The 13,788-nt window shown below is 41.2% G+C and overlaps 1 protein-coding gene across 4 annotated transcripts in view; it reads left to right on the plus strand.

Annotated features, from left to right (window-relative positions):
* Window positions 1-2,543: 2,543 nt before the first annotated feature.
* The window catches only part of TAB3 (TGF-beta activated kinase 1 (MAP3K7) binding protein 3), a 47,546-nt gene continuing 36,301 nt past the window's right edge, over window positions 2,544-13,788 (plus strand). For all 4 annotated transcript variants that reach the window (XM_037377015.1, XM_037377020.1, XM_037377021.1 and 1 more), the window contains exon 1: window positions 2,544-2,929. The gene's annotated coding sequence lies outside the window, so the exon portion shown is untranslated. The remainder of the gene's footprint in view (window positions 2,930-13,788) is intronic.

Here is a 13,788-nt window from a genome sequence, read left to right on the forward strand (position 1 = left end):
ATACGATTCTACTTTAAGTTACTGTCTGAGCTGCAAGTATTGAGGGCTAGTTTTCAAATTTTTCATTGCATATATTGCATTTTTTAAAATACAGAAAATAGTGATGTATTTCAGAGCCTTGATACACTGGTTCCTCACACAGCTGTCTAAGAACTGCCCGGATTACTCAGTGCCAGCTCTCCTGGTTTCCAGCTGCTAAAACCCATTAGAAGCAGCTAAAAATACATTAAATCCTAATACTACTTTTCCATATAATCAATTGCTGTAGCTGTCATATGGGTAAGAGGAGACAAAATAACTGAATGAGCAATAAAATGAACTCCTTTCATAGACTTCTTCAGCAAAGTTAAAACATATACAATCTTTGATTTCTGGGGTAATCAGGCACCTAATACCCATAAGGATATTTTTTCTAAATTCTTGAACAGAGCACTGGCTTTGCTATGATTAATTGTGAAGTTTCAAGACTGATTAATTTGCCAGTAGCATAATCCTGCTCTCAAACCTATGACTAGCTACGGGCAGATGAAAAATACAAAGTCTCTGCAATTTCTGTTAGAACACTCCTGCTTTGAAAGTGGGATGGGTGCATATAAATCAACCAATTGCTAGATGACAGTCCACCATGGCAGTCATTGCAGAGGAAAAGCATCATTTCCAAACAAAGATAAAGGATTGGTTGCTGCCAAGCTGAGATGGAGCCATGGAGCTCACTTGTATGATGAATGTACTACACTGGTTAGCTGAGACATGCTGGAGTTGTAGTACAGGGAGTTTACCAAGAGACAGTGAGAAACAGTAGAGGGAAAGGTTTGACTCGGATGTTGATTTGAAAGATCTGGAAGCAACAAATGACAGAATGAATGAAGATAGTAGCTAGACATCATAAAAAATGCTGAACAAGCCAGGGCCAGTATGTGTAATTCAGGGCACAGCACAGAGACTCTCATGTGCATAAGGATCAACAACTATACAAAAAGGGCTGTTCCTTATGTTTTAAGAAAGTGGGAGACTAGATAGAGCTACTGGAACTATTCATTGGGTCCAAAAGCACACACTTGTTGTATTTGGAAATTATGGATTTTTTCTGAGGAATGTGTATTTGGCATCTTGATATTAATTCCAATCACAGGATAAGAATCAGTCTCTGTTAGAAAACAGCATTGATGCAGCAAGATCCTGTTTACTTCTGGTTTTGCATCTTGCCTCTCCAGAAATGTCAGTCAGGTTTGGCTTGTTTCCAATACAGGGATTGGAATACAGGAATTCCTTAATTAACTTCATGCAACTTCTGACACAGGAGCCAAGGCCTCCGCATACAGAAGATAACATGGATGAGTCAGTAATGGCACTACAAGATACATGCCCCCTCTTTTCACCCCTTCATGCCTGCACCTCCCAGCTCTCTACCAGAGATAGAAGGTCATTAGAGGAACTCTGCATCTGCTTTGATTAATTTCAGTGCAATAGTGTTTCTGTGGCTCTGATGAAGACCAGTAAGTAAGAAGAAGAAGAAAAAAAAATCTACGCAAGACAGATGCTAGCTAGAAAAAAAAAATAGTATTTGAACACACACATCCCCACACACACACCCCAAAATACAAATCATGGTCTTTACTTGGGAGGAGATGCTTTAGACCAGCTTACACCAGCATTCAAACAGAAGAACACAATCTCAAACTAAGGCCCAGCCTGTGGATGAAAAATCAGTGTACACCCACTAAACCGTCTGCAAGGCTCTGCCTCAACGGGAAGATCACAGCCTCTGATGACGTCAATGAAAAGTCCACATTGGATCAATCTGTATCATTACAACTGCCTGAAGCCTGTCCTGCAAGCAAAGGACACAAAACCACTGCTTATAACGGCACAGGGCGATGACAGCTTCGGGCAGGAGCGCAGCACATGGGCATTTTTATGCCGGTAGTGATCCCCTTCTGCTCGAGTTAAGAACTGTGCTGTGAACTTTGCTTCCACACACCTTACTGTTGCTGTCAATATCCAGAATATATAACGCCCAAGTTTCGCTAAGCACCTACCCATGCTCGGGGAAAGCACCTAACCTGCCCAGGGCAAGAAGCCCTCACCCTCAGGGCTGCCCCCTCCCGCCCGCCCGCTGCCTCCGGCTCCGGGGCCGCGGGTGCCGGCCCGGCAGCCCGACGTCTCCTCCGTCCCCGCCAGGCTGCGCCGCACCCCTCTGCCACGGACCCCTCTGCCCCCTCTGCCGCGCCGCTCGTGCGCCACACACGGCTGGCAGCGCCCTCACCAGCCCCCGGGGCCGGCAGCCAGGCCTCGCGGCCCCCAGAGGCCCCGGGACGCCGTGGGGGACGGGGATACAAGGGGTCCCCCGGCCGAGCGCCCGCCCGCCCGCCCGCACTGTCCCCGCTACGGTCCGCTACCGCGCGCGTTCAAACCCCCGCCCCGCCCCGCGCCGCGCCGCCAAATCTCGCGAGGGTGTGGGGGCGGCCGGCGCGCGGGCCGCGCCATGTCGGAGCCTGGTCGGCGCAGGCCGGGCCCCTCCCCCCGCCGCGCGCCCGGCGGCCTCAGCGCCCCGCACTGAGCGTGCGGCGCGTCCCGCCTATCCCGGAAGCGCTTCCCGGCCGCGCGGCGCGCTCCGGGCCCCCTCCCCCTCTCCCCCCTCCCCTCTCGCGGAAAGCCGGTGCCGCCCGGCGAACGCCCCCCCCCCCGCCTCCGCGCGCCCTCACCGGGGGGGGCACGCGCCTCTCTCCCCCCTCCTCCCCCCCAACCGGTTTGTGCCCAGGAGGAGCGGGGGGGCCCGCGCGGGGCGCCTCCCGTGTGTCCCCCCCCGCCCCCCCCTCCCCCGGTACGGTCGCCGTCCCGGAGGCCCGGGGCAGAGGCGAGGGGCCGGGCGGGCGGGCGGGTGGGCATGCAGCCGCCGCCGCTGAAGCCGAGCCCCCAGCGCAGCACGGTGAGGGGGCAGGCCCCGGGGCGGGGGAGGGGGGACGGGACGGGGACACGGGCGAGGGGGAGGTATTCGGGGGCGGGCAGGGCTGCCCCGCTGCCGGGGGCGCCCAGTCAGGGAGGGAGGCTCAGGGCGGAGTAGGGGGGTGACACCTCCGTGCCCCCCCCCCAGCCCCGTTGGGGTGACCCCTAACCCCCCCGGCCGAGGGAGAGGCGGGGTGGGAGCGGGCTGGAGCCGGCGGCCGCCCCGTCGGCGGGGCGGGGGGAGACGGGCTGCCCCGGGAGCGGGGCGGGGGGCTCCGCCGGGCGCGGGCTGCGCGGGGGCGGGGGTGCGGTGACGGGAGGGTGCCCGTGTTGATCCTGCCGCTTGTTTTGCTGCCGCACTCCCACGCACCGAGCGGAGAAAACTTTGGGGTTTGTTTCTGGAGCCCTTCGGGAGAGGGGGGCGGGTTGGCTGCCCGGGGATCCCGTGCGGGCAGCCGATCGGCAGCGGCTGCGGTGTCTGCTGGGCCACAGATGCTGCCCTTGCTGTGTGAAAAATAAAAGCAGCAAATAATTTCACAGGTGAAAGAGCTGCCGCTGCCTCTTTGACGTGTTGTCTGCAGTATGATGCTGCTGCTGTTGTGGCTTGGCTCTGGAGATAGAAGGCCCCCAAAGGTAGCGAGGCCTTAGTTGTGCTCTGGCCAGAGTCTTGTCTTCGGGTCAGGTTTGAGATCTTACCGATTGCTTGTGTTGGCTGCCGGCAAGAACAGCTCGGATTTTCTTTTGGTTTGTTTTTTGATGTCGGTGAATATGGTGGAAGGCTGCTACTCTTATTTATGGTTTGATACTGTTCCAGTGTTAGCATTTGACTATGCAGTTGGTGTGTTTTCCCCTCATTCAAACATGATGTGTAACGTGATGTTGGCTGCTCTTTCCCTTGCTTTAGCAAGGAGAAAGCAGGGAGATGAAAGCAATTGCTTACATGGCTTGACACTAACTATATTTTGGAGTTTGCTAGGAAATCCCTGTCACCAAAAAAATGGAATGTCCCAGGTATGCCACACTGGAAGTTAATTGAAAAACTTTGAGCAAGACACTACGTTCAGGCAAATATGCTTAAACTGTCTTAGAAGGTTTCAGTGGTAACTAATGTGAAGATGCTGTTGGTAGTCTGTTAATATCTTTATAGCTGATGAATACAGTAAATATTAGCTAAATAAACAAACTGGCTAAAAAGATGGCTATTTGTAATGCTTTTATAATTACATTTCAAGATTTTTCAGCTTAATGTTGTAGGGTAGCTTTCCTTTCTCTCTCTTCATCCATTCTAAATAAATACTGAGAGTGGATAGGTCAACCCAGTTCTGCTGATGTATTGATAGGCATCTGTTATTTTTAGTGCTGGTGTTCACTGTCATAAAATTGAGTCGTAGTTGTTTATAGGCTTATGTTCTGTAGTAGGTCCACTTGGCCAGTTCTGATTTCAGAGGGCTTAGTATCAAAGAACTCCTAAAACTTACAGGTAAAGCCTGCATGGTTGAAGGTCAGTGCCTGTTCTGATAGCTTTGTTTTCCCAGATGTGTGAGAAGAGCAGTACTTTCTTCTGCCCCTTCTCAAGTATATTTTCAGTTAACATATTTCATTTAAAAAGAAGAAATGTTAAATTCATTTCCTCTTAGTACTGAGAGAGGAACAGGCTTCTTAAAAATAAAGTATTTCACAACATTTGTTAAAGCCTGCCCTTTGTCCTGTCTTGTGAAGGGTGTCAGTTGATAACAGCAATCTGAAAAATGCCGTAACAGCCTCTATTAATGTATACATAGACTGTCTCAGTTCATCCATAAAATTATTAACGTATCACATTTTACACACATTAGTAAAGGATAATAAAGACAGCATTTAAGTCTGCCTTTAACCTTAAATCGTTTAGGTACAGTGAGTTGGGTGTGATTGATGCTTATTTTGAAACTATACTTTTATGATGTATTTTTATCTGGCTTGGGTATAACCTTTAGCGTAAGTGATTACAGTTAAATGTAAAGAGGGTATTGTGAGTTCTGTGTCCACTCTCTTGTTGTTTCCTGGATCTCATCTAGGCTCCTTTTTCCTTCCATTAGTTGTTATCTTGATGAAGACAAGATGGGTTGAATAGGTGTTGTGAAAGTGTGTCCTCTTTTCCACCCAACTTTGGTGGTATTTCTGTGCTGATGTCTGTCCATTGAGTTGTAAAGGAGTAATGGTAAATGTTAAACCTAGTGGTAAAGGGTTTCTTTCATGTCATCCAAGAGAATACATTAATGTGATTCTTAAGGTTATCTGGTACTAGCTTGCCTGTTTCTGTCCCCCCTCAAAAATCATGTAGTACTTAAATGAAGTTAAGTTTTTGGTTGCACTGGTCTGTAGATACCTTCTCCTGACTTTAAACCTGTGATGATTCATTTTGTATGTTTTTTTAAATAGCATAAGTAGCCTGAAAGTATGACCTGCAGAAGTATTCTTGGTTAGGGTCAGAGTTAGGTTTTTTTATGTACTGCAATACATAACTCAATAAAACATCTTCTTAAGTTGCATATTTATTATTTTTCAAAGAGCTGTATCTTCAAGTGGAATGGTAATTCAGCTTTTTACTTTTACAGTGGCAATGTTGTAGCAAAATTGCTAACAATACAAGCAAAAGGCTTTGATTTACTTCTTTAACGCAAAAAATATTTTAGCGATGATCCAAACATTAAGTAAATTATCAAATCTAATAAAGTTTGGATAATGTCAAGTCTCTCATGTATGTGTAGTCATTCAACTCAACTATAGTATGACATTTTGTTCTAGGAGTGTCTGTAGACTGCTCTTTCCACTGCTGTGAGCTGAAGTAGGTGCAGTGCCTGGTGTGTGTGTACCTATGTTGCCCACATGAATGGAAGTAAAGGTATTTGCAGTGAAAAAGTTATTTTTGTTACATGGTACATTTAAAAGGCAGGTGACAAATGGAGACTGAAACTAAGAGAGAGTTTATGCAAAGCCTCAAACTTTTTCGTAAGCACGTTTTGGACTACTTTTAACTGCAAGTGTTTTTAAGTTACAAGGTAGAAATATGTGACTTGTGGTTTTGCAATATTTTTTCCTGTCCCTATTACTGTCTTCACTGAAACAGAAAAATAAAGCTAAACTGGAAGTTGGTGGTGCTGCCCAGTGCAATAAACTGATATTAGGATATTACTTTCAAATCCCTGCCAAACGTTTCTGGTATTATTTGGCCCTTTTTGCAAGTTGGAGCTCTCCTTCAGTTATCTATATAATGTACATTTTCTGTAAAATGTTTTTTCTTTATGGGCACAGTAGACTAAAATGTTGTCTGAAGGGTGATATCAGCTGTCATGTTCTTGTGAAAGACCAGGAATCGTCTTGTTGAGATTGAATGTGTGGTGATGTCATGGTGCCAATTCACATGTGTGGAGCATTCTTTCTAAATGGAAGGATGAGAGTTTTGAAATACTTGTTTAGACTCATGTATGCAAATGTTGAAGGTGTTGGTTGAAAACATTCTAGAATAGGTTCTTGTACTCTGCCAAACCTTGAAGTATCGAAGTTGTCCTTTGAAAGGCTTTCAATTTGTGCATATGCTAGTAATACTATGCAAATTTGTCTCTGCAGCTTCAGACAAATGATGTAAATCTGACCTGAAAGTGCAGATGGTTCTGTGGTACTGAGTATCCGTTCCGAGTATCTCTTGCTCTGTATGAGGTGGATAATTGGTCAGTGACTTTGGTGGTGTGTCAGTCAGTGCTGAAAAGGTGGCACTGTGGTATTAGTATCCAGGAGACTCATGTGCACAACTACCAGAAAAAACATCACTAATACCTTTTTATCAACATGAGAAGCTGAAATACATCTGGCAAAATTCAGTATGTTACAAGACGGTGAAACAAAGTTACAATACCACTAATAAACCAGACTGATCAAGATGGGCAGCAAGTTCTTAATGGTTGTTTTTTTTCTTGTTCTTTTTCTCTTTTTGAAGATTAATTATGCTAGATAGATCACACTCTGTGTGTGTCTCAGCTTAATGCCAGACTGGAATTAACATTTCAGTATTCTTACACCCCATTGATTACTACATTGAATGTTCTTCAAGTACTCTTTCATAACAGCCAGCATAGCACTACAGTATAAAAGTGGAAAATCTTTGTAAGGTTATATACAGCTTTGTGTTCTCAATAAGCATTAGTTCTTGAATTCCAGGTGGGGTTTGTTTTATTCAGGGCCTGAATTTAAAGTAGTGGTGTTTTAAAAACATCTTCAGTGCATTACCAGGTTTCTTCCTAACCTAGCTCTATTGTAAGGAAAACTAGTTCACCCTTTGCTCTTTTCAGAGGGTTGTATACAGCAGGGTGGCTTTGTAAGCAGAGTGAAGATAAAGAACAAAGAATAGAGATAAAGGTCCTTCTGCTATAATAGTATTCAGCAACCTGATTGTCAGAGCTTAATTATAGATGTTTACCTACCTGCATGTGGGCTTGCTGGTGGATAATTAAGAATGTTTTCTTAAAAACACCTTTCATCAGATTATGTTAAATCAGTCATGTTCTAGATGCAGTATGTTTTCAAATCAAATTGCATATCCACAAAATGTATATTAATTTGAAAAGTGGATTAATTTCTGTGAAATCATGGTTGTTCTAGGGATACTTTTAGAAAAAAAATGATACTGTCAGTATTTTCTTGGATGTTGTGGCAGAAAAAAAATTGGATGCCTTGATTGTTTATCAGATTCAATAACAAGAACCACAGCAGTGCTAGTATTTTAATCTCACTGCAGCTTTCCCTTCCTTGGTTATGCTCTAAGGTAATTTGTCCTGAAGTCACATCTGTTTGAACAATTTGTACTGGTTTACAATGTCACAACTTCCTGAATACAGCTGGTGAAAGGCTTGTTTTGTTCTATGTATGTCATAGCAATTGTTACATTGGTATAAACCTTGAAGTATAATTCTTATTGTTCTGTGGGAGCTTTATGTACTTTGGCTTGACTCAAGCTGTGGACATTTATTCCTAACACTTGAAAGAGTAATGGTCTTGTTTTCTTTGGGTTTTGGCATTGGGCATGGGATCAATAACAGTTCAGAGCAAGTAGAGGGGGTTGTTGGGTTTTGGTTGGTTGTTGGGTTTGGGTTTGATGGTGGTGGTAGAGTGTTTTTTTTTACCTGGACATTGTGCAAGTTATGAAGGAAATGTAGAACTTGGGTTTCATGTTGATGTTCTTGAAGATCAGCTTGCAGAAGTAGTAAGACAGGTGCTAGGTCTTTTGTAGAGTATTGCTGTTGAAATGTATCTGCTGCCCTTATTTCATTAAATTCTTAAGATTATCTTGACGGAATAGTAATTTTCATTGTAATCCTGTTGATGTCAGATCAGAAATTGCATGTCCAGATAAGGCAAAGTGTTAATTTGGCACAATTTCACTCAGTTGCTTCATACTTGATCAAAAAATGTTATTAGGATAAATTTCTACTAGCAAGCTTTTCTACATCAAGTACCATTTTTCTTCTTAGCGCTGACCTGAAGGTGGTAAAAACTATTATTTTCTGGGTAGTTCTGCTGAAATGCCACTATATGCCCTTTTCTGGTACAAATCAGGTTTTAGTTGCTAGGTGATCTGGTAGTGTACAGATGTGACTTGAATAATCTTGGAATTGCTGAGTAAGTGTAACTGAACTCAGAACACTCATATGAAATTGTGTTCAGAAAGAGACATATTTGTCAGTGCTTTTTTAGATGAGCATGGGTTTTGCAATTCATTTGTAAGTTTCAAATGGATACCATGGGGTAAGAGTTACTTTAGTTCGGATCTCTGCCTGGTTTCCTGCTGTTAGGACAGCATTTTGAAAATGTGGTTATAAAACCTTGTTTGGTGTTCCTTCTTTCATGAGCATCAATGTTTTATAGAGGTGTTTCAAAACAGATCTCACTGTTGGTCTGAAAATGCTTCATGTGTTACGAGCTTTTTGAATAATTGTGCAGGATGATGTATACAGTTTTGTACTTTCTCTTGCTTTTATACTGAAGATGTTAGCCTTCAATGTGTACTGGTTTCAGTAGCAGGTGGTGACTGTGAGGTAAGTCCCTGTTCACATCCAGTTTCCTTCTGTGTTGGTTTGAGCTTATTAGCACTTTCTGTAGTAAATATATTCTTTTACTATTGTTTACTTGGAATATCCAGTTTAAAGGAAGAGAAAGGGAAAGCAGTTTCTACGGTATCTGTTGCAGCAGAGTTAAGTTTATAAATGGCAGAATGTAGACCCCCTTAAATGAAATCTGCCTCTGCTTTTGAAGCCCTTTCTCTAGATACAGTAAATGTTTTTGCTTTAGAGAAAGTTCCAAGTCAAGTAAATGTCCTACCTGCCAGTCCTTTTCCAGATTCGGGAGTTGAGGTAAATGAGGCTGAAGGTAGCCTTAGGCCTAAGAGAGACTGAAATAAGATCAGCTTTTTCAATCTGTCTTCAGAAATTATCTACTATATTTTAAAAAAAGTAAAAAACTCACGCAAGTGTTGAAATAGAGTTCATTCATCTAGGAAGCAGGGGTCTATGAGAAGGAGATGAATTAGTGGCTTCTGTAGAGGACAGCTTTAAGTTTTTTCAAAGACAAACAGGAAAATTGCTCTCAGCAACTCTGTACAGGAGGTCTTGATATTTTTAGTACCATTAACTGGTTGACAGCTTCCTATAGTAATGTGGACATTGAGGGATCTTCACTGATCTTTCCTATTGTTCCTCAGTGAGGTGCTAGTACCAACAACACAGACATTGCTGGTACTGTGATGAACAGGACTTCTGTTTCTGGAGCAACACCCAGTCACTTGAAAGCTGCTTTTCCCTAACTGAGACCACTTTCTGCAAAAGTTGTAGCAAAAATATATGACAGGTCTCCTAAGAGCGTATGTTACCAAGATGTCATCAGGGCATGGAGGCGTGTGTTGTTTGTTTCCTATTTGTACAGTCCAGTTCTGGACTTCTGATTTTCAGAAGTCCTGATGCACTTTGTTCTCATGTACATCTGCTTAGTAAGAGGTCAAAACACAGCATTAGTGGACTGGTGTTTCCAGTCTGATAGAGAATTCCCCTCCTAGAAACAACAGAAAAGGGGAGGGGAGAGCTCCTACTTCTCTCACCTTTTAAGGAATCCATATCTTCACAAAGAGAAGATCATTCTGCTTACTCTTCTGGTGGTTGAGGAAGGTGGACAGAGCTTTTTATTGCCAGTCTTGGACTCACTGAAGCAGTCCCTGTGTGGATTGTTGTTCACAGACTTGATATCTCTAAGAACTGGATGAAAGGGAAGTGGTGTTAGGGAACTGGCAGGAAAATTTCAAAAGCTGTTCGGCTCTATTCTTCTCTGAATTCAGTTAAAAAAAGCCCACAAAACCAAACAAGAAAAAACCCCAGTCTTTTCCCCTTCTGTCTTATCCCCCTTGTTAAAATCTACATCATAATCATTGTTTAGTCCGTCTTTCTGTAAAAGAAGTCTAAAAAGTTCTTTTAGTGTCTTTTGGGTTTTGAAAGGTCCAAAAGGTAAGGGTTTCATAAATACTTAGAGAGCCAAAAAAAGAGGCGGGGGGAAAAAAAAAAGAGAAGGTTTTAGTATTTTTCTTTGATTCATAGTCTTTCATTCATGAGGGAAAAAAGTAGTCATGACATAACATTTTAGTATCTCTTTTTGTTATGTTTTTATTATGTGATAGAACACAGATTGAAGAAAGTACAAACGTGTCTCACAGTAAAAGTTTTGGTCTCATGACAGTGGCAAATTTCTGCTTTGGGGCGACTCTGAATAAATTTGCCTGCCTATAATCATTAGTGTACTGTATCCACTTGTCCATTTGTAGAATATTTGAGTTTAAACTTTTTAGTAGTAGATTACAGTAAAAGCTACTGATATTTTGAATTAGACTCTAAATGCTGCTTTCTGAGTGGAACATGTTTATATACTTCTTGTGTCACTGTTGGTTGAATTGCCATCAGTAAAAACGGTTAAGATGACTGCCATGTGCTTATGCAAGCCGCACTAATTTTTAAATGAAACTATTTATGGTACAGGCTATTTAGTCTGTTCAAAAAATGAAAACTCTACATGTTTAGGGGGAATGCATTTGGACTTGCTTAAGCCTTTCTTTTGTCTGTTTGTTTGGTTTTTTTTCTACTGCACTTTGGTTTTTTGGGGAGTTTGTTTTGGTTTTGCAGCAAGTGTATGGTATACTTGTAGGGCAAGCTATTTCTTTGTATAGTGAAATTTGTGAATTATGTAAACATGTTACATAATTGTAAAATTTAATTTTTTTACCAAACTAGGAGAAATGTCAAACAATTAGAAGAACTCGATGTTTCGGATTATTTGTTCGTGAGTAGCAATGATCCCCTGTTATGTAGTATGGGCATCTTAAGTTGCTTGTTTACCTGGTAGTATGTATAGCATGACAGAATGCTACTAGAAAGACTATCCATTAGATAGGTACTCTAAAAAATTGCTAGATTTTTTGCAATATTCAGAAAGTATTGTGGTTATTTCAGGAGTGTGTTCATAAAAAGCAGTAAAATAGTTGTATTGCATTTGTATTAAACAGTATTTAACTAGGGGTACTTTAATGGTTAGTTACATTGCTAGCTATGAAAAAAATGCTTAAACATTAAATGAGTTGACTAAGGTGTAAACCTCAAGATTGAATTATAGGCCGTTATTATGCATGTATTTGAGTACATGTAATTTGTGTTAGTTTTATGAAGTGAGTCACAGATATTCTAAGATGAATAACTCCTGAATATATTAATGTAATTGTAAAACATTCTGCTGAATAACTTTTCAGGAGGGATCTGTGAGGATTGCAGACTTCTTTTTAGGTGTTTGTTTTAATTCTTTCGTGACACCAGATTAAATTCATATAATTTCTATGCATCTCATATTAAAATACTAGCATTATTCAAGCACAGTATAGGTATTTCGCATTGTTTGCCCTGTTATTTGGGTCATTTGGACCCATAGCTTTGTTTTTCCTGTGATCAAGGCTAAGAACTCTTTGTAATTCTTCCAAATAAAAAAAGAATATGAAGAATCAGGAAGGTTTTCAGGGAAGTTGGGAACAATCAGTCGTTCTCCAGGATTTAGGTTCCTGGCTTGCTTGAATGTAGATCATTTGGATTTCACAGGGATACTGATTGTTTTATCATTTGATCTTGAAAAGAAGACTTCCAGAAATGTCACCTGTTTTTCTTCAATGTCTAAAACATTAGGTATCACCGACCAGATAACGTTGGTTGCAACCAGAACTATTGGTTGCATGGTTGGTTGCAACTGTGAGGTGCCTGCGTGTCCCAGAAGGAAATATGCTAAATGACATCAAACTTGAAGTGCTTTTATAATGGCATAGTCTTAATTTGTAATAGCCACTTCTGTCTTACCTGAAGGGAGAGTCTGCTTTTGAGATCTTCCTGATGAGATCTCATCATGACATTTTGATCTAACATTTCTGTCTCTCGCCTCTGGTGGCCAGCTTATGTCTCAATGTTGTGTATCTGATTACAGCACAAGGTTTCATGGGGTTTTGAGGTGAATCAAGGAGCTGATCCAGACTGAGCTAGTATTTAGAGTTTGTAAATCAAAGTTTAGCTTCAGTAGTGTTCAGTTTGCCATTCGGTCCCTAAACATTTGTGCTAGTGCATTGGGAGGAGCAAGCATTCAAAGGAAAGGAGAAGCAAATTCTTTTTTCAGAATTACTGTATTTTTGCTGGTTTGAAGTGATTATGAAAGAGTCAGATGAGACTTCCTATGTGATAATTTTTTCTTGTGGAAACACCCATAGTTTGTTCTTTATAAGAAGTTTGATATTTGGGTATAGTTATGTTGTAATTTTTGGTGTGGTGGTTGGTTTTTTTTCCTTCTCTGAATTATTTTGTGCTTGTGATGTTTAAAGATTTCTTCTGCCTGTTTTTTTTTCTGGAAATAACATTTAATACCACCTTAATCAGAAGTTCTAATATTACAGAATTTACTAGTAAGTTCAGTCTTTCTCCTGACCTCCAGCCTAGCCTAGGTTATGTATATTCTATTATATAGTCTTCTCTAAAGAGACATACTTGTTTTACACTAGTAATTTAAAACCTGAGTTGAAATGTAAAATACATTTGCAAGTGCAATTTTATTTAGGTAAAAGCAGTTGTATGAACAATTCTGTAAATTGGGAACATGTCATTTTGAATTCTAGTAATGAGGTTTCATTTAATTCTTCAGCTTCTATTTGAAAGTAATAATTTGAAATTTAGAAGTTCCTTTTGCAATAAATAATTAAAAATCCTCATCCAATTTAAGCATGCTTGTTATGATTCTTTCATGATGGTGTTCAATCATTGATAAGTTTGGTATAGATGTGAATACTTTGACATAAATAAATAGATAGTCAGTACTACAGTGTTTGAACTTGTACCTTAAATGTATGTTTTTCTTTATGTGCAGTCTCTGTTCTGGAATCAGTTCAGTTGAATTGAGCATATATAACTAAGTAAATAATGTCTTTACTCTTACATATACTTGTAAATTTGTTTATTATAAAGGCAGCGTCTCATTAGAAGATAATTTTGTCTGTGTCCAGTTAATTTACTTTTCAAATATGTAGAAAGTTGCTCTTCTGATCAAAGTGAGCGGTTGAGTGTAGAAACCTGACAAACTACCGAAGTGATAGAGATCCCATATTTGAGCAATTATGAACAGAGTTGAACGAACATTTTTTTTAGAAGTGTTCAAATTTGTGTGAAATTTATTTTCAATTAACTTGAAAATGAGACTAAATATGTAATAAGGTAGCTGAATTAAGAGTAACTCCATAGATTAAACTCTGTAGAC

Source organism: Falco rusticolus, chromosome 2 (assembly GCF_015220075.1).
Source record: "Falco rusticolus isolate bFalRus1 chromosome 2, bFalRus1.pri, whole genome shotgun sequence".
In the NCBI taxonomy this organism is placed as follows: Eukaryota; Metazoa; Chordata; class Aves; order Falconiformes; family Falconidae; genus Falco; species Falco rusticolus.